Raw genomic sequence first — 21,667 nt, 5'->3', positions numbered from 1 at the left:
AATGCAGATGTTATTTCAATCATAGATTGAATATGTTCTTGCTTTGCCTCTATCTCTTCCATTGTCATCGGGTTGGTGCTAGGTGCTATGTAATCATTCTCCAAATAATATGTTGCATATTCTCCAATTCCTAATAAATGCAGCTTCATCCTTTTCTGCCATGTGGAGAAACTTGACTTGTTCAACTTTGGTGCATCCCTTTTATACATCTTCGGATCTTTGCCTCAAGTACCTTTAAACTTTTCTTTCGGAGTCCAAGGATTTGATACCAATTGTTAATTAAGATGAGAGGGGGGGTGAATCATGAAAACTTCACAATACAATATATTCACTAGATTCAACCTTGGTAGCCTTTACTTATATGCAACTATGACTGTAAATCATTAAATACTCATAAACAGATACACTTAAAACATCATAACACATTTAACACCAGATTTAACGTGGAAACCCAAATAGGGAAAAACCACTGTGGGATTTCAGACCCACTAAGAAATATACCCTTCTAGAGTATGCTCGGTTAAAAGCTTAATCCAGTTACAGATTACAAACACATTGCTAGATGTGACCCAGTTAAGGGATTTCCCTCAAACTTGTTAGAGTCTTGCACTTTGTTAGAAGTGACCTTGTCAAAGGATTTCAAACACTCATTTAGAATGTTACCTTGTTAGAGGGTTTACAAATAAGACTGTTAAGTCCACTCGGTTAAGAGATTTCCTGTCACTTACAAAATAAATAATAGTAATAAAATATATCTGCAACTTCACATCTAAAATGCTAAAGCAGATTCTATGTGCTCAAAACAATTTTGTCATAAGACTTATCTTGTCCCTTGTTGGGCTTGTTGGGCTTCTCAATCTGTTATTCAATCAGATCTTCAATCTTTTGTGCTCGGTAAACATTACTGTAGCATCATTGTGCATACATTTGCCTGCATGCATTGTTCATCAACAATTCCTTATTTATAAACAATTTATAACTGCTTAATCTCCTTGATCACATTTCCCATGATCAAACTTAGCCATTGGATCATCAAACTTAACTAGGTTCAATGTATCCTTCGATCTGAAAAACATTTTACCTCGCCTTGGAACTTGCATTCCTTCCTTGGAACTTGTGCTAGGTTATTGTGATTTAATCTGTGTTGTAGATCTTCCTCTTGATTTTCGGTTGTCGTAGATCCTTAACAAACTTCTTGTGTGACATACCAATCATCTGATAAACTCCAGCTCATCAGCATCCTTCATTAAATAATGCTTTTATTCATCCAATGCATTTTGTTATTACTCGGTTGTTACTCAGTTAATACTGAACTTCACTTGGTAGATATTCTGCCTTCTTTAAACGATATCGATAACCTTAGGGTTTACCGACTAGGTACCTTAGGGTTTACCGACTAGATTCTTTGCTCGCTGACATAGTACAGTATTAAACTTATAATCAACAACATATGTAGGATATCAAAACAATCAAAACAACATGATCTCATCATTGTCTAACTCGGTAATAGTTGCTCATTGAATAACTTATTTCTTCCCTTCATTATCACATACTTTTTGTGTTACTTACCGACCTCTTAATACTCATCAAAACATACTTCTCAAGATATGGCAACATCGTACTGAATAAGAAAATCAATTTCTTGACATCAATGAAAAAATAATATTATTAAGACAGTAATCATCCTTCTTCAGTTATATAAATAATCTCCAACAACCTTCTCAATATCCTTATTGAAATGCCAACAATCTCCTTTCTATTGTAATGCCAACAAATACTTGTCGCTATCCTTCGAGCATATTTCTGCTTGGGTCATAACATCATCGTCCATTTGATGCACGTGAAAATTCATGGAACTTTTAGTTGCTTGATAGTTACTCATGGAGATATAAGGTGAAACATTAAATTTATACTTTAGGAAAAATAAAAACCCAGAGAAAAATTAAAAGGGGCCCAACCATAGTGAAAAAGATGTAAGCTTTAGGAAAAATTAAAAGGCTAGTAGAAGAAATAACGCCTAGGAAAAGGAACACAGTCCCCTTCAATGATGGAAAAGACTCTCATGTTTAAGTGAAAAAGGTAATGAAGAAACATAACATGCTTTAGGTTTAAAACAAAAGGTTCACCCAAGAACACATAAACCTAAAAACCATAAACCTTGAGGGTAAAAACAGAGAGAAACATTAATTCAAAATGAGTAAAACATTTCCAGGGACATCAAATTTTTGTAGTCATTTTTCAGGACTATCATGTCCAACACAGAAAATTTGGCTAGTATTATATTCTCCTAGGCCTTTGTTGGTTACCTTCATCTTTAACTTGTCATGCTTAGGTATAGGGATTAATGTACTGGTGAGAGAAGTTGGGTGGACATATGATGATGAAGTGGTGGCTACTTTATTGCTAGGTATCCTGATATCTAGATGGTGACAGATGTTATTGCAGAAGGCGAATGGATTGGCATTACCTAGGATAGTAATCTCTACCCCATTGTATGGAAATTTTGTGTATTGATGGTAGGTGGATGGTACTGCTTGCATGGCATGAATCCATGGTCTACCTAGTAGGAGATTGTATAGAAGAGGGAGGTCTAGGACCTGACAAACCACATTCGTTACCATGGGCCCCATCCTTATTGGTAGAGTAACACACCCTTTAGAAGAGCATTTTGCATCAGCATATGCTTTTATGGTGATCTTCTTTCTGACATCCATTGTATTCTCTACATATCCCAATGTTGTGATTAACTGCAATGTGCAAATGTTAAGTTTGGCTCCATTGTCAATCAATACTTGCTTGATTATGTGTTTATGCATGAATCCCTCAATGCGGAGAGGGACGTTATCCAGTTGTTGAAATGACACATCATCATTCTCAGTGAAAGTGAGACATGGTGATGATTTGAGACTTCCAACCATGGCTTGAAATTGATCTATATTTAGGTCGGAGGGAACTAACGCTTTTTGGAGAGATTGGTCTAAGATGGTTTTGTGTGAGAGTGATAGGCACAAAAGCTCTAATATGGAAATGAGTTTTGGCATCTTATCCAATTGGTCCACCAGGTTAAAATATCTGGGCACGTATGCCGCTCTTGATGGTGCTCCTAGTATGGTAATTTTCTTGCAGCGATTAACAAAGTTGCATGTGAGATCTTTGCCTTTGATTATTATGGTTACAATTAGTTTATTGCATCATAAAGGTTATTGAGAGTATAGGTATATGGTGCGCATGTATAGTTCGCTACATTATCTTGGTTCTTACCTTGATGGGAGGGACCTCCTTTCTCATATGATGGGAGTGGATTTTTGAACATGGTATGATCTGTATTAGAAGTTTTTGCATTATGGCCATCGACTTCTATGTCCCCTCGATCAACGAGGTCTTAAGCGATATCTTTTAACCGACGACAGTTATTTGTTTTGTGTCCTTTCCTTTGTGAAATTCACAATACTCGTTATCTCTCCACTAAGAAGGTTAAACATGTGGTTCATAGTTTGATGTTTTGGGTAATGTGATGAGATCGGAAGATGCAAGTTGTCGTAATATATTTTCAATAGATTCTCCCAACGGTGTGTATGTTCGATTGGGTTTGTAGGTAGGGTATCTGTTTTTAGGTGCCTCTTGCTATGTGTTGGGAGCTTGGTTTTCTTGGTTGATTGGGGGATTACCTTGATTTATATGGGTAAGTGCAAGAAGTTGTGTCCACTTTTTGGCCAAAAAGTGGAAGTTTTTTCCCTTTTTTTTCGATTTCATCCCGTTTGACCTAAATATTTGAGGCACTTAAAGAATGAATCTTGAAAAAATTCAGTAATAGAAAATGTAGTGCTCAAAGTCTACTTTCCAAATATGTAATTTATTTTAATACCCAGATCTTAAAAATGAAGTTTGAATAGGCATTACTAAAACCTATAGTTTAAAAGTCACTTTTCAGGGCCATACCATGCCCGTGTACGACAAGCATAATTTGACCTAAATGAAACTATTTTTTATAAATCCTTTTGGGAAAAGATCTATAACTCACTCACCTTTGATGAGAATATTTTTTTGTAATTTTTTTCTGCATTTTTTTTTTTGTTAATTTTTTATTGGGCATAATCATTGTTTTGAAAAATTCTTGTGTGCGGCAAGCATAATTTGACCTAAACTTAACATTTTTTATTTTTTTAAAACTGTATAGAATTGTCTCTAGTTTGATGCCATATAATTATTTTTTCAAAAAACTTAGAAACAAAAAAGTTATTAAAAAATTAAAAAACCATGTTATTTCGAGTTTATAGACCTCTTTCATTAGTAATTATTTCAAAAATAAAACTATTGATCGATTTTTTTTTAAAATTACATATTTAGAATCTAGACAGTCTCTACTATAATGGGTTTTTATTGTTTAAAAAAATTCTAAAAAATTTGGTGTTCGGATATATATTTTTGAAGTCATTATTTTATATGAAGATTGATTTGGCCTTCAAGTTGCAGGTCAAACCAGGTCCAAGCCTAAGGGTCGGCTCTCCAAGCCATTTCCCAAGCCAAAACCGAAGCTACAAACGAACCAAAGTTTAAATTTTTAGAAACGGGATCTCGTTTACAAAACGGGATCCCGTTTCGTTTTTTAAAATAATTAAAAAAATGTTTAGCAAACGGGATCTCGTTTTGAAACGGGATCCTGTTTCCCTTTTTAATTTTTTTTTTTTTAATTTATTTATTTATTTATTTTAAATTTAAAAAAAACAAAAAAAAACAAACAAACAAACTATATATGCATGAAATATTAAATTTAAGTTTAAGTCATATTTCCCTTTGTCTTTTTCCTTTCTTATACTTTAAGTTATATTTTATGTATATATTAGCAGGATGTTTGAGAATGGTTTCAGATCTCTAGGAGTTATAATATACAAATTCTAGATTTTAGAAGATATTATAAATTGTGACTTAATAGGACCTATAATGTCATAATACAACCTATTATGTCATAATAAGTCCCATTGGTACATAATAGGTCCTAATGTGTCATAATAGGTCATATTGTGTCATAATAGGTCTTATTGTGACATAATACGACCTATTACATCATAATAGGTCCTATTATGTCATAAGACCCCTCAAAAGGACCTATTATGACATTATACCTCTTAATAGGAACTATTATGACTTAAGACCCCTTAGTAAGACCTATTATGTCATAATAGGTCATATAATGTCATAAGACCCCTTAAGAGGACATGTCATGTCATAGTAGGTCCTATTATGTCATAAGACCCCTTAAGAGGATGTATTATTATATTATACCCCATAGTAGGACCTATTGAAGGGTATTATGTCATAATAGGACTAATTATGACATAATAGGACCTATGATGACATAATCGGTCATATTATGTCATCATAGGTCCTATTATGACATCATAGGTCATATTATGTCATAAAATCCCTTAAGAGGAACTAGTATGACTTTATACCCCTTAGTAGGACTTGTTAAGAGGTATTATGTCATAACAAGACCTATTGTGACATAATAGGACCTATAATGTCATAATACGACCTACTATGTCATAATAGGTCCTTTTGTGACATAATAGGTCATTTTGTGTCATAATACCCCTTAAGAGGACCTATTATGACATTATACCTCTTACTAGGACCTATTATGACATAAGACCCCTTAGTAGGACCTATTATGACATAATAGGATTGATTATCATATAATAGGACCTATTATGTCATATAGGTCCTATAATGTCATAAGACGCCTTAAGAGAACCCGTTATGTCATAATTGGTCCTATTATGTTATAAGACCCCTTAAGAGGACCTATTATAACATTATGCCCCTCAATAGGACCTGTTAAAGGGTATTATGCCATAAAAGGACCAATTATGACATAATATGATCTATGATGATGTAATAGGTCCTATTATGTCATCGTAGGTCCTATTATGACATCATAGGTCATATTATGTCATAAAACCCCTTAAGAGGACCTATTATGACTTTATACCCCTTACTAGGACATGTTAAGGGGTATTATGTCATAATATGACCTATTGTGATATAATAGGACCTATAATGTCATAATACAACCTATTATGTCATAATATGTCTCATTGTGACATAATAGGTCCTATTATGACATAATACGACTTATTATGTCATAATACGACCTATTATGTCATAATACGACCTATTATATCATAAGACCCCTTAGTAGAACCTATTATGACATAAGACCCTTTAGTAGGACCTATTATGACATATGTAGAGAAATAAGTTGGTTGGAAGAGAGAGATGGTATGTTTAGATAGAGTTGAGGGGTATTATGTCACAACAGGACCTATTATGACATAATAGGACCTATAATGTCATAATAGGACCTATAATGTCATAATATGACCTATTATGACATAATAGGTCCTATTGTGACATAATATGATCTATTATGTCATAATAGGTCCTATTATGTCATAAGACCCCTTAAGAATACCTATTATGACATTATACCTCTTACTAGGACCTATTATGACATAAGACCCCTTAGTAGAACCTATTATGACATAATATGATATATTATCACACAATAGGACTTATTATGTCATAAAACCCCTTAAGAGGACCTATTATGACATTATACCTCTTACTAGGACCTATTATGACATAAGATGGACCTTAGCAGGACCTATTATGACATACTAGGGTTTATTATCACATAATAGGACCTATTATGTCATAATAGGTCCTATAATGTCATAAGACCTCTTAAGAGGACCTGTCATGTCATAATAGGTCCTATTATGTCATAAGACCCCTTAAGGGGACCTATTATGACATTATACCCCTTACTAAGACCCATTAAAGGGTATTGTGTCATAATAGGACTAATAATGACATAATAGGATCTATGATGATATAATAGGTCCTATTATGTCATCATAGGTCCTATTATGACATCACAGGTCATATTATGACATCATAGGTCATATTATGTCATAAAACCTCTTAAAGGGCCTATTATGACTTTATACCCCTTACTAGGACTTGTTAATGGGTATTATGTCATAATAGGACCTATTGTGACATAATACCCATTAACAAGTCATAATATGACCTATTATGTCATAATAGGTCCCATTGTGACATAATACGACCTATTATGTCATAATATTATGTCACAAGACCCCCTTAAGAGGACCTATTATAACATTATACCTCTTACTAGGACCTGTTATGACATAAGACCCCTTAGTAGGACCTATTATGACATATGTAGAGAAAGATAAGTTGGTTGAGAGAGATATGGTACTTTTAGAGAGAGTTAAGGGGTATTATGTCATAACAAGACCTATTGTGACATAATATGACCTATAATGTCATAATACGACATGTTATGTCACAATAGGTCACATTGTGACATAATAAGACCTATAATGTCATAATATGATTTATTATGTCATAATAGGTCACATTGTGACATAATAGGTCCTATTGTGACATAATAGGTCCTATTGTGTCATAATACAACCTATTATGTCTTAATAGTGTCCTGTTATGTCATAAGACCCCTTAATAGGACCTATTATGACATAAGACCCCTTAGTAGGATCTATTATGACATAATAAGATCGATTATCACATATTAGGACCTATTATGTCATAATAGGTCCTATAATGTCATAAGACCCCTTAAGAGGATCTAACATTATACCCCTTTGTAGGACCCATTAAAGGGTATTATGTCATAATAGGACTAATAATGACATAATATGACCTATGATGATGTAATAGGTCCTATTATGTCATCATAGGTCTTATTATGACATCATAGGTCATATTATATCATAAAACCCCTTAAGAAGACCTATTATGACTTTATACCCCTTACTAGGACTTGTTAAGGGGTATTATGTCATAATAGGACCTATTGTGACATAATAGGACCTATGTTATGTAGGTAGGGGGTAAGGGGAGGTGTATAGAGATAGCGAAGATAAAGAGTAAAGAGTTAAGGACGTGAGAGAGAGGTAGAGACATAGTTTTAGATTTTGGGAGAGAGGAGACAAAGTGAGATAGAAAGGAAAAAAAAGACAAAGAGAAATGTGACTTATATATAAATCTTATATTTCATGTATATATAGCTTGTATTTTTTATTTTATTTTTTATTTTATTTTTTTTAATTTTTTTTAAAACGGGATCCCATTTTGTTTTTGAAACGGGACCCCATTTTTAGATCTAGGCTCGAGATCCCGAAGCTAAATAGGATCCCGTTTCAAATTTTGGCTCGAGATCCCGACGGGAAACAAGATCCCGTTTCATTTCTCATGCGTTCTCTGAGATTTGCCTTTTTTTTCTAAGTGTAAAACTTCCACACTAAGTGGACACAACTTTGTGCACTTACCCATATTGTGGTTGTTATAATTATCTGCTTGCTCTGCAATTTTGACTATAGGTTGGAAACTTTTGATAGTTCGTGTTTCTACAATAACATTCAGTAATGATGCTTTTGTTCTTGGCCCAAAATTTGGGTTTGTCACTATTGTAGGTTGGTCGTCGACCATCCTTGTTGTCTTTGTATATTTTGACAAGTCCCTTTTTGATAAGGGCTTTCTCGATTTTGAGTCCTTGAGCTATTACATCCTTGAAATAATATGAATATTTGACCTCTAAGTGAAATTCCATCTCTTCATTTAGGTTTGAAATGAATATTTTCACTAATTGTTCCTCAGGAATAGGAAAATAATGTTTTCTAGACAAGTGTCTCCATCTTTGCAATGATGTTGAGAATAAATTTCCATTCTTTTGTTTTGTATTGCATATATCAACCATGGACACATCATGTTCTATGTTGTGCATATGATGAGTGATAAATTTTTGTACTAGGTCCTCAAATGTTTTTATTCTGCCAGGCAAGCATGCAAACCATTGCATGGTCGACCCACCTAAACTTTGAGGGAAAAGGAGCATTAAATATGTTTCATCATATGCCACCTTTAAGAATGCAGAGCGAAATTCTCTCACATGGTCCCTTGGATCTCCTTTCCCTTTGTATTTGTCAAATTTCGGTGTTTCAAAATTGCGTGGAAAAGGGGACATGACCATGTTCCTATCAAATAGATAGGGACATATATCTTTGAGAGCATACTGCTTTTGTGACCTTCTTGAATTTACTTGTTGGGTGAGGTCTTGTATCTATTATCCCAACACATCCATTTTATGTGGGAGGAGGTGGGGCATTCCCTTGTTGATAGTTATTGTCATTGTCGTGGGTGTTCTGCGCCCTCTTGTCGTCTTGATTTCTTTCTTGTCAATGGCTATGTTGGGCTTGTCCTGGTGCGTCACTAAGTTGCAATACATAAAATTTTGGAGGGAGTCTTTCTCCCTCTTGAGCAAGTCTTTGGAAATGAGCATTAGCATTCCCTCTGAGAATTTTCTCAAAGAGTTTGTTAAATATGGGATTACTAGTTGCTTCTTCTATTTGTGGTTATGTAAGAGTGTTTGGGTTTTCTCTTCCTGCAAAGGGATTAATGTTCTCTTCCTCTTCCCATAATTTATAATGTGGTTGTCTCTGACTTTAAGACCTAGTCCTAGCCATGTTAAAGTTTTGTATTTGTGGAAGTGAGGTGCGTGAAAAGTGGGTGGTTGATCCCCTTCTTATGATTCCAAGATTTGATGACGGTGATGAAATTTGTATGGATGAGTGATTTCTTTTACTAAGGGTTGGATCTTAACAAATTCCTTTTGAAGATTGATTTGCTTGGTCTTCAACAATTATGAGATGAGGTGTAGCAAGGCTTTATAAGCATAAGCTACCTAGATATGAGAGGATGCACTCATGAACTAGTTTTAACCTATCTAGATGCTTAGTAATGTCCCTTAGGATGGTTGATCCTAGATGTAGAGACACACTAGAGATTATTTTTGTTGATGTGAGTAGAAATATCCCAAAATAACTAAGGACAAAACCTTTTTGTGTTGAGATTGGAATTGATTTTTGATGTTTTTGGAATGAGTGTAAATTTTGGAATGATTGTGTGAATTTGAAGAAGATGAAATATGGAAGATGTGTGAATTTGAAAATGACTTAAGAAGATGAAATATGGAAGATGTGTGAATTTGAAAGTGACTTAAGATGATGAAATGTGGAAGATGGAGGTTTCTAATAGGTGATTATGAATTTTGATGAGTGATGTGGAAATTATTTTGAAGTGAGGAGGAAATGACTTTAGAATAGGTTTATGATGTTTTAATTTTGGAATGATTTGCAATGAATGACAAGGAAATGTGGAAGATGAGATGTGAAAGAGTTTGTGAAATTTGAAGTGTGATTGTGAATTTGTGGAAAGATTAAGAAGATGAATTGATGAAAGACTAGTCTATATGGAGGGTGACTCAATAAGTGATTTCTGGTTGAGGTAGATATGACAATGAGATTTTACCACTTTAATTGAGAGATTGGGAAAAGGCAGATCTTTGTTGAAAGGCACGTGTTTTAAAAATTCCTCATCAAACCCATGTAGATAATCATGAAAACATTGAAGGAAGGTTCAATGTTCGAACAAGAATTTGTGGTTTATATAGAGAAATTTCCTCTTCTTTAAGATCTCTTTTTGGCTTGGTTTTTTCTTCTCAAGATGACGATATATGGATTTCTTGATATGCTTGAGGGATTTGATGATACGATGCATTTGCAAAATATGTGGTAATTTATTTGTTTAGATTGTTGTTGTAGTGCAACTTGTTTCAAATGTTTGATCTCTTTGACAAGAAGACATGGAAAGCACACAAGCACATATAAACACTTCTTTTCCTTTGGTAACCTTTGATGAAATGTGTATGTTACGATCTTTTCAAATCCGCTTGAGGATATTTTCAAATCCTCTTTTGTTTTCATAAGTTTTTGAACAATTGCAAGAAACATTCGATAGACACTTCTAAGGTCAAAAGGTCATTTATAATATCATAGCCCACATCTTGATACTCCTTTAGCTCAAACAACACTGTCACACCCTAAGGTGCATCTATTTTTTTGTCTTCTCCAGAAATTGAACCAAAGAGAAATGCTCCTCAATTGGATCATTTTATTGGGAGATGTATGGTGAGTGTCTTGGGGGAGAGTTCTTCCCCACCCTTGCATTATGATATTATAAATCTTTGGATAACTACTCAGTTGGGCTTCTATGCTTAAGGTTCATAGAAAGTGTTTTTTTCGGTGCATCAAAGATTAACTCCCTTAGGAGGCTTACCAACATTTAGAACAAAGGCTTTACGTATCTCAAGGATACTGGGGGAAGGCTATCAATGCAAAACTATTGTTGGACATTATTTTCATCATATCCATATTTGATTATAGTGGGTTGGATTACCTAGCGTTAGTCATTCCCCGCTTAGGTTGTTCCTCTCTCACTGACCTTATGGGCTTCTCGGGAGGGCACACCTACTAAAGGATTTATCCTAATGACAATAAGGTAAAAGAAAGAAAATAGAGTGAGTTTAGCTTTTTGATTACCCAATTAAGAAAAGAGCATATGCCTATCACTTTTGAATCACAATAAATACTTGTTCTTTTAATCCCATCATTGTAATATTGTCTAAAATGCTACTTGGAGATGTTGCTCCAACAAACACGGGGTTCTTTTTATCCAAGATAGAAAAATGAGTTGTTCTTTTTAACCAACAATTGCAATGTTTGAACTTTTTGAAAAACTTGGAAAGTAAACCTGGTCAACAAAATAAAGTCGTGTAGCAAAAAGCAACGTGATTTGTTTCTTTTTTATGTTTACCTTACAAATGAAATGTGAGATTTTATTTTTATCCTTTTGTAGAAAAAAAAGTAAAATTTCTCTTGTTCTTTTTAGATTGCACCAAAGGAAATGAAGTTCTTTTTAGCTTTGCAAAAAGAAAGTTTGTTTGTTGTTCTTTTTAAACCCGTTATACAATAAAAATAAGATTCTTTTTTACTTGCAACAAACTAAAATGTTGAGTTCTTTTTAGCTTGCACCAAAGTGAAATATGAGGTTCTTTTTACTTTGCAAGAAAATAAAATTTGTTTGTTGTTCTTTTTAAGTCCTTTGTAAAAAAAGGAAAGATGAGATTCTTTTTTAAACACCAAACTAAAATGTTGAGTTCTTTTTAATCCCTTTGTAAAAAAATAAAGTTTGTAAACAAAAAGGTAAACTAAACTAACTCCTTAAGGACCCGCACACAACATTAGTACCTGCAAAACATTCAAAGTGTTAGTCCAAATGGTGGGCTCAAAAGCCTAAAAACTTCTTTGAGGTTACAGATTTTGGCTCTCTGCCTATTACCAAAGCGTCAGATTGGTAATAGTACGAAAGTGCCATAACAGAGTACAAAATCCTATACTACGCAATAAAAACACTAAAATGTAACTAAAGCGCTAAACTATTTAACAAAAGCATTATATTAAAGCAAACAGACAGTTATAAGTAAAAAAGATAGTTACAGAAGCACTAAAACATAGCACAAAAGTGCTATTACGAGCGACGAAGGCATTAATCCATGTGACAAAAGTGCCAAAGCACAACCTGTGCCTAAAAATCTGCAAGCTTCAAAAGATTAGCTAAATAAAATTAAATTTTTAGTGTTGATTAACGTAGAGTTCACGAAAATGATGCACTGAAAAGGGGACATAGTCACAAACAAAGCTCAAGAGTCAATATGTTAGTTTCCAAGCAAAAACTAAAACAAATGAACTAAAACCTCCAAAATGCATATCAAAAGAGATTAAAGCATACAAAATGAAGCATAAACACAATAAAAGAGGGAAGAAACTCCCTAAAATGCTCCCATGTTGCTAGATAGATCTTCCTTGTTCTTCTCCTCTCCAAGATCAAAATGTGTGAGTGTAGCTATGTTGGCATTTGACATAAGTGATATAGAATGAGATGATGCGGTTGAAGATGGATGACTACACCGGTAAAGGATATAAGTCTATTTGTGACGAACAGATTGAGATTTTGTGATTAGATGACTTGATCAGTTATTTATGTTGTCATTGATGGCAACTGATGTCAAATGATGATTACTAATGTTCCTGATGTTTTGTTTTGTCATCTAAGTGATTTGGTTTACTGGAAGACAGGGTTTATCGGTAGAGAATTGAAGTCTGTTAAAGATTACAAACACATTGCTAGATGTGACCCGGTTAAGGGATTTCCCTCAGATCTATTAGTATCTTCACTTTGTTGAAAGTGACCTTATCAAAGGATTTCAAACACTCAATCAAAATGTCACCTTGCTAGAGGATTTACATATAAGACTATTAAGTCCACTCGGTTAAGAGATTTTCTGTCACTTTCACAAAATAACAGTAATAAAAATCTATCTGCAACTTCACATCTAAAATGCTAAAGCAAATTCCTATTTGTTCAATACAATCTACACATAGAACTAATCTTGTCTATCAGCTGGGCATCTATACTCTGTTATTCTAACAGGTCTTCAAGCTTCTATGCTCGGTGATCACTATGTAGCATTCCTGTGCATACACTTGCCCGCATACATTGTTTATCAACAGTTTCCTATTTATAAACAATCTTCTAACCACTTAATCTCATTGATCACATTTCCCATAATCAATCATAGCCATCATATCTTCAATCTTGTCCAGGTTCAATGTATCCTTCAATCTGAAAATGTTTTACCCTACCTTGGAACTTGCATTGTCACCTTGGAACTTGTGTTAGGGTATTGCGGTTCAATCTGAGCTGTAGATCTTCATGCCGACTTTCCATTGCCTTAGATTCATTAACAAACTTATTCTATGGCTTACCAATCATTGATTTGCTCCAGCTCATCAGCATCTTTCATTAAATATCACATGTAAACATTTAATGCATTATGTTATAGCTCAGTTCTAACTCGGTAAATACTAAACTTCACTTGATAGACATTCTACCTTCATTAACCGATAGCAATAACCTTAGGGTTTATCGACTAGGTTCTTTACCTAGTAACATAGTATAGTATTAACCTTTGCATTTTACAACATATGTATGATGTTAAAACAATCTAAAACATCACGATCTCATCATTGTCTGACTTGGTAGTAGTTGCCCATTGAATACCTTATTCATCCCTTTATTCATCATATTCTTTCATGTGCCTTTTACCGACTTCTTTATAAACTTCATATCATACTTCTCAAGATATGGCAACATCATACTGAATTAGAAAATCAATTTTTTGACATCAATGACAAAATAATAATATCAAGATAGTAAAACATCTTTAATCAGTTATGTCCATAATCATCAACAACCTTCTCAATATCCTTATTGAAATGTCAACAATCTTTCATTGTCTGTTATACTGTAATATTGCCAACAATCTCCCCCTTTGGCATTGATGGCAAAACCAATTGATTTGACCTTTAAAAGATTCTGATTGCTATGATTCTAAAATGCTGAAATGCTCTCCCCCATACATTAGACTTCTCCTCTGTTTTTAGTCTTTATTTCAATCTATAGTCTTCTCTCAGTCTTCTCCATACATTAGTCTTCTCCCCCTTGGTAGGTCTTCTCCCTCTTTGACAACAATGCCAAAAAGAAAAGAACTAAAACATAATTTCTATTTGTAAGAAGTTATTTCCTGCTGTTGTGTATCAACTGAGTCTCGGTCAAAGCATTTGTCTTCAATTCTTGTTCCCTGTATAATTCTATGTATTATTCCAGTACACTTTTAGAAAACCTTCTAAAGTGTATAACTCCAGCATCAACTCCCAAAAGATATTCAAGAGAGTCATCAAATTGATGCTTTCACCGAACTCGGTCAGTGAGTAGAAGATAGGGGTAGGACCCCTAACTTACTTCTGAGATATTCAAAAGTGTCCTTTGGTAGTGGCTTGGTGAAGATATCTGCTATTTGCTCCTTTGTGCTAACATATTCCAACACCACTTTCTTCTCTTGAGCTTCTTCTCTAAGATAATGATATTTGATAGATACGTGCTTTGTCTTAGAGTGCATAACAGGATTCTTTGAAATATTAATGGCACTAGTGTTATCATAGAATATAGTTACAGGCTCAGTAACTTTCTCATTTATACCTTCTAACAGTTGTTTGATCCATGCAATGTTGGTACAATTCAGTGCTGCAGCAACATATTCAGCTTCTGTTGTTGACTAAGAAACACATCCTTGTTTCTTGCTAAGCCAACTCAGTAGTCTTTATCCTAAAAAGAAAGCTCCTCCACTTGTGCTTTTCCTGTCATCAATGTTGCCTGCCCAATCAGCATCAGTATAAAATTTTAAATTAAAATCATTTCCTTTTTGATATACTAAGCCATAATCTTCAGTGCCTTTTAAGTATCTGAAAATTCTTTTGATTGCCATCATGTGTGTTTCCTTAGGATCTGTAGAAAATCTTGCAACAATACCTACTGCATGTGCTATATCTGGCCTGCTGTGAACAACATAATGCAACTTTCCAATCATAGATTGGTAAAGTGTTTCATCAACAGATGCAGATTCATCATTCTTTGATAGTTTACAGTTGGTAGTCATAGAAGTACTTACTGGTTTTTAATCCTCCATTCCAAATATCTTCAAGATTTCCTTTATGTACTTGGATTGGGTAATGAAAATCTCATTTTTCGTTTGCAATATCTGTAAACCTATTAAATACTTTATCTCACCGATTAATGACATCTCAAATTCTTTGCTCATTTCATTTCCAAAGTTCTTGCATAAAGAGTCATTTCCACAAAATATAATATCAACAACAAATATGGCTGAATTAGTATTCCATTTTCATCATTCTTCATGTACATGTTGTTGTTCTCACTTGTCCTTATAAAACCAATCTTAATCAAATAAGAGTGCAATCTTTCATACCATGCTCTTGGTGCTTGTTTCAAACCATATAAAGCTTTGTTCAACTTACATACCTGATCTTTATTTTCTCCTTCAACAAATCCTTCAGGTTGTTCAACGAAAACTTCTTCTTCTAACATACCATTCAGAAATGCAGATTTGACATCCATTTGATATACCTTGAAATTCTTGTAAGCAACATATTCCAACAATGTTCTTACTCCTTCAATTCTTGCCATAGGTGCAAAAGTCTCACCATAATCAATTCCTTCTTCTTGGGCATAACCTTTGCAAACTAGTCTTGCTTTGTTCTGAATGACCTCACCTTTTTCATTTAGCTTGTTTCTAAAGATCCACTTTGTACCGATTACATTTTTGTCCTTCGATCTTGGGACCAGTGTCCATGTGTCATTCTTCTTGATTTGATCAATCTCTTCTGTCATAGCATTTATCCAATCTTCACTGTTAAATGCCTCTTTCACTATTCTCGATTCAAATTCAGATATCAAACATGTGTTCTGTCTCAGTTTGTTCCTTGTCATCACTGGATCATCCTTATCTCCTATAATCTGACTTGGTGCATGATTTCTTCTGACATACTTGGCTAATACAGGCTTGGTAGGCTCTGTATGATCTTCTTCATCACTCAGTAATTGGATATTTCTTTCATTTTCTTCAATAGTTATCTCGGTAGGACTTCTCGTTTGCACATAGACAAATTCATCATAGTCTTCTGGTTCTTTGGAATTACCTTCATCATTTCTTTCTGCAAGTTCATCAATTTTCACATTTGCACTTTCTACTATTTTGTTAGATGATTTGATCAGACATTTAGATGCTTTGCTTCTAGAAGAATAACCTAGAAATATTCCTTCTTCACTTTTCTGATCAAACTTACCATTTCTATCATCTTTATGAACATAGCATTTACTCCCAAAGATTTTAAAATAACTAACATTAGGTTTCTTATCATACCAGATCTCATAAGGTGTCTTCAAAGTACCTTTCTTCAATTGAACTCGGTTCAAGGTGTAGACAGCTATGCTTATTGCTTCTCTCCAAAATGTTTGTGGAACCTTCTTCTCAATCATTAGTGTTCTAGCACAATCCACAATAGATATGTTCCTTCTCTCAGCTATCCCATTCTCCTATGGAGTCCTTGGTGCAGAGACTTGTCTTTTTATACCATGATCATTGCAAAATAGGTTGAACTCATCAGAAGTAAACTCTCCTCCTCTATCTGATCTGAGACATTTCAGTTGTCTTCCTGTTTCATTTTCAACTCTAGCCTTGTACCATTTAAACATTTGAAAAGCTTCTGATTTTTCTTTTAAAAACATTACTGACATCATCCTTGAATATTCATCCATAAATAATATGAAATACTTATCACCACAATAACTTTGAACTTTCATAGGACCACAAAGATCAGTGTGCACAAGATCTAAAATTCCCTTACAAGTGTAGGACTTACTTGTAAAGTTTGATCTTGTCATCTTACCCATCTAGCATCCTCGGCACATAACATTCTCAGGTTTTTCAAGATTTGGTAGACCTCTTACTCGGTGCTTCTTACTTATTTTGATCAGATTATCAAAATTAACATGACAAAACCTTTTATGCCATAACCAAGTATCATCTATCTTTGCATGCAAACACTTATTCCGAGTTGAATCGAGGTGAAATGTGTTACCTTTTGTTTGTGTCCCGGTAGTAGCTAACTTTCCATTCTTGTCATGAACTTTGACAATTCCTTTCTGAAATTCTATTCGGTAACCTGTGTTGTTTAGCTATGCTACACTCAACAAATTGTATTTCAAACCTTCAACCCAATAAACATCATTGCATCTTGCATTATCAAGAAGTGTTATGGATCCTTTACCTCTTACCGGACATGGCGCATCATTACCAAATCTAACATAGCCTCCATCATAATCTTCTAACATAACAAACTTGTGTTTATCTCATGTCATATGATGTGAGCATCCACTATCTATAATCCAAGAATCATTAGTGTTTATGTGAGATATTAGGGCTTTTTCTTCATTTCTTTCTTCATCTGATCCATCCTTGATAGCCACATAAACAACTTCCTCTGTATCAATCTCATCCGATTTATCATCATTAGATTCTTCATCAGCTATTAGGCATGTCTTTTTATCTCTTCTCCTGAAATCTCGGTGTCCTCTGTAATGATTATCTTTCTATCTGTCATCTCGGTAATCTCTCTTTTCACTAGATTCTTTGTTAGGACAGTTAGAAACCATATGTCCTATCTTATCATAGTTGAAACATTTTAAAGGTAGCTTTCCTTTATACTTACCTTTTCTTCTCGGTAGCCTTCTGGCTAATAGTGCTTCAAACTCTTCTTGCTTTCTGATTTCCTCATACAGTTTGTGTACCTCCTCCATGTTTTTGCGAAATATTTCACTTGCTCCACTGTGATTCCCTTCAGAGTACTTATACTTTCTATCATTGTAATCATTAGTTTCATTGATATGAAAAGAACTGAATGCAGATTCAACTTTATTTACCAATGACCCACTGTTATCAAAATTACTTAACTCAAATGCATGTAGCTTACCAATAGTAGCATCTAAAAAAACTAGCATATTGGGTATAGACCTCAATTCATTGATTGCAGAGACTTGGATTGCATAGGCAGGTAGAAGGGTTCTTAACAACTTACTTGTTACATCCTTTTCTTCAATAGTTCCTCCTGCTCCTTTGATTTGATTTACAATCTCCTTTAGTCTTGTACTGTACTGAGTTATGTTCAAACCTTCATTCATCCTCATAGATTCAAGTTGTCCTCTTAGACTATCCACTTTTTCTCTTTGAACATGTTCATCTCCTCCATATACTGATATGAGCTTAGTCCACATTGCCTTTGCATCATTGCAGCCTTCTCGATCATTAAATTCTGAGTCGGTCAATGCAGATGTTATTTCAATCATTGCTTGAATATGTTCTTGCTTTGCCTTTATCTCTTCCATTGCCAATGGATAGGTGCTCGGTGTGATGAAATCATTCTCCAAATAATAGACAGCATATTCTCCAACTCCTAATAGATGTAGCTTCATCCTTTTCTGCCATGTGGAGAAACTTGACTTGTTCAGCTTCGGTGCATCCCTCTTATACATCTTTGGATCTTTAACTCAAGTGCCTTTAAACTTTACTTTCGGAGTCCAAAGCTCTGATACCAATTGATAGTTATGATACTTAATGTAAGTACAGATCCAATAGCCAACAAGATGAGAGGGGGGGGGGTGAATCATACAAACTTAATCATCCATAAAAACATCAGATTCAACCTCGGTAACATATATATCAGTCATATAACCAAAAAATTGTCAAACATGCAAACTCAAAAGCATATGAATAATATAAACCTCATAACACTAGATTTAACGTGGAAACCCAAACAGGGAAAAACCACTGCGGGATTTCAGACCCACTAAGAAATATACTCTTCTAGAGTATGCTCGGTTAAAAGCAAATCCTGTTAAAGATTACAAACACATTGCTAGATGTGACCCGGTTAAGGGATTTCCCTCAGATCTGTTAGGATCTTCACTTTGTTAGAAGTGACCTTATCAAAGGATTTCAAACACTCAATCAGAATGTCACCCTGCTAGAGGATTTACATATAAGAATGTTAAGTCCACTCGCTTAAGAGATTTTCTGTCACTTTCACAAAATAACGGTAATAAAAATCTATCTGCAACTTCACATCTAAAATGCTAAAGTAGATTCCTATTTGTTCAATACAATCTAGACATAGAACTAATCTTATCTATCTGTTGGGCATCTATACTCTGTTATTCTAATAGGTCTTCAAGCTTTTGTGCTCGGTGATCACTATGTAGCATCCCTATGCATACACTTGCCCGCATACATTGTTTATCAACAGTTTCCTGTTTATAAACAATCTTCTAACCGCTTAATCTCATTGATCACATTTCCCATAATCAATCATAGCCATCAGATCTTCAATCTTGTCCAGGTTCAATATATCCTTCGATCTGAAAACATTTTACCCCGCCTTGGAACTTGCATTGTCACCTTGGAACTTGTGTTAGGGTATTGCGTTTCAATCTGAGCTGTAGATCTTCATGCCGACTTTCCATTGCCTTAGAATTCGTTAACAAACTTCTTCCACAACTTACCAATCATTGATCTGCTCCAGCTCATCAACATCTTTCATTAAATATCACATGTAAACATTTAATGCATTCTGTTATAGCTTGGTTGTAATTTGGTAAATACTAAACTTCACTCAATAGACATTCTGCCTTCATTAACCGATAGCAATAACCTTAGGGATTACCGACTAGGTTCTTTGCATGGTAACATAATATAGTATTAACCTTTACATTTACAACATATGTATGATGTTAAAACAATCTAAAACATCATGATCTCATCATTGTCTGACTCGGTAGTAGTTGCCCATTGAATACCTTATTCATCCCTTTATTCATCATATTCTTTACTGTGCCTTTTACCGACTTCTTTATAAACTTTGTATCATACTTCTCAAGATATGGCAACATCATACTGAATTAGAAAATCAATTTCTTGACATCAATGACAAAATAATAATATCAAGATAGTAAAACATCTTTAATCAGTTATGTCCATAATCATCAACAACCTTCTCAATATCCTCATTGAAATGTCAACAATCTTTCATTGTCTGTTATACTGTAATATTGCCAACAAATAGAAGACATCAACCGGATATCATGGTATCCAACAATAGAGAAGCCATCGCCTCATCATCCTATGTCCACCCAACTTCTCTCACTAGTACACTAATCCCTACACCCAAAAAAGACAAGCTAAAGATGAAGGTAAAGGATGAAAGCCTAGGAGAGTATAACACTAGCCAAATTTTATGTATTGGCCAACTACCCCTCTCACCTAGGACTCATGGCAAACCAAAAATTTTGAACTCAAGCCACTTATTGTAACCAATATTGATACACTTCAATGGATTCATCCTAGGAAGATCACAAGAACAAGAAACTATTGATGAAGACTTGGCAGGGTGGATCTATAAGGACCCTTTCAGATAAAGGTAAATAACAGATCAAGATCCCTACAAAGAAGTATTGTAAAGGTTTTACCATGATTCAAAAGATGGGCTATGACGACCATAGTGCATTAGGATCCCACAAGAAAGGTGTACAAGAGTCATTACAACCCTTGTTACAACAAAGAGATAAAATGGGACTCAGATTCAATTCTAGTTTAGGGGGCTCTTATAAGCTCAGGCTTATAGGCAAACAAAAGTAGCCAATTTCTAAATTCGTCCCTTCCAGAATCAGGACAATGTCCATTGTAGACCAACCTAAAACATCGGAAAATCCAAGTCATGCAAGGACTTGTCAATCAAAGCTCGCACATACAACAAACAAGCAAAAGGGTTATGGTGCACAAAAGACAATCCCTTCAATATTACCACTCTTGCCCATTTTAGCTACTCAAGCAACACCAACAACCCCATCAAATACAACACCTATAATAGTTGTTGACAAACCTTTTACACCTACAAACATCCCTATAATATGCAGTGACAAAGCTCTATAAAGTGATTTTGAGATAGATTCACATAAATATGAATGGGTACTTTAGCTTTACATGAAACTGAAGAGGAGTCTCTTGATATTTTTCAAGATAAAGGAGTTGAAGGAGAGGCATGGATCAAGACCTTTTGGGATCCAGATACTAAAGACACTTCTAGGAGAGACAGGTCACCTCCCGAGCTTGATTACAAATAGGACAGTACTGACAATGACCTTAATACCCCCATCCTAGCCATAATTGATGAAGCAATGCCCATCA

The sequence above is a fragment of the Cryptomeria japonica genome, chromosome 6, assembly GCF_030272615.1.
Source record: "Cryptomeria japonica chromosome 6, Sugi_1.0, whole genome shotgun sequence".
NCBI lineage: Eukaryota > Viridiplantae > Streptophyta > Pinopsida > Cupressales > Cupressaceae > Cryptomeria > Cryptomeria japonica.
Note: the sequence above shows the minus strand (reverse complement) of the source record.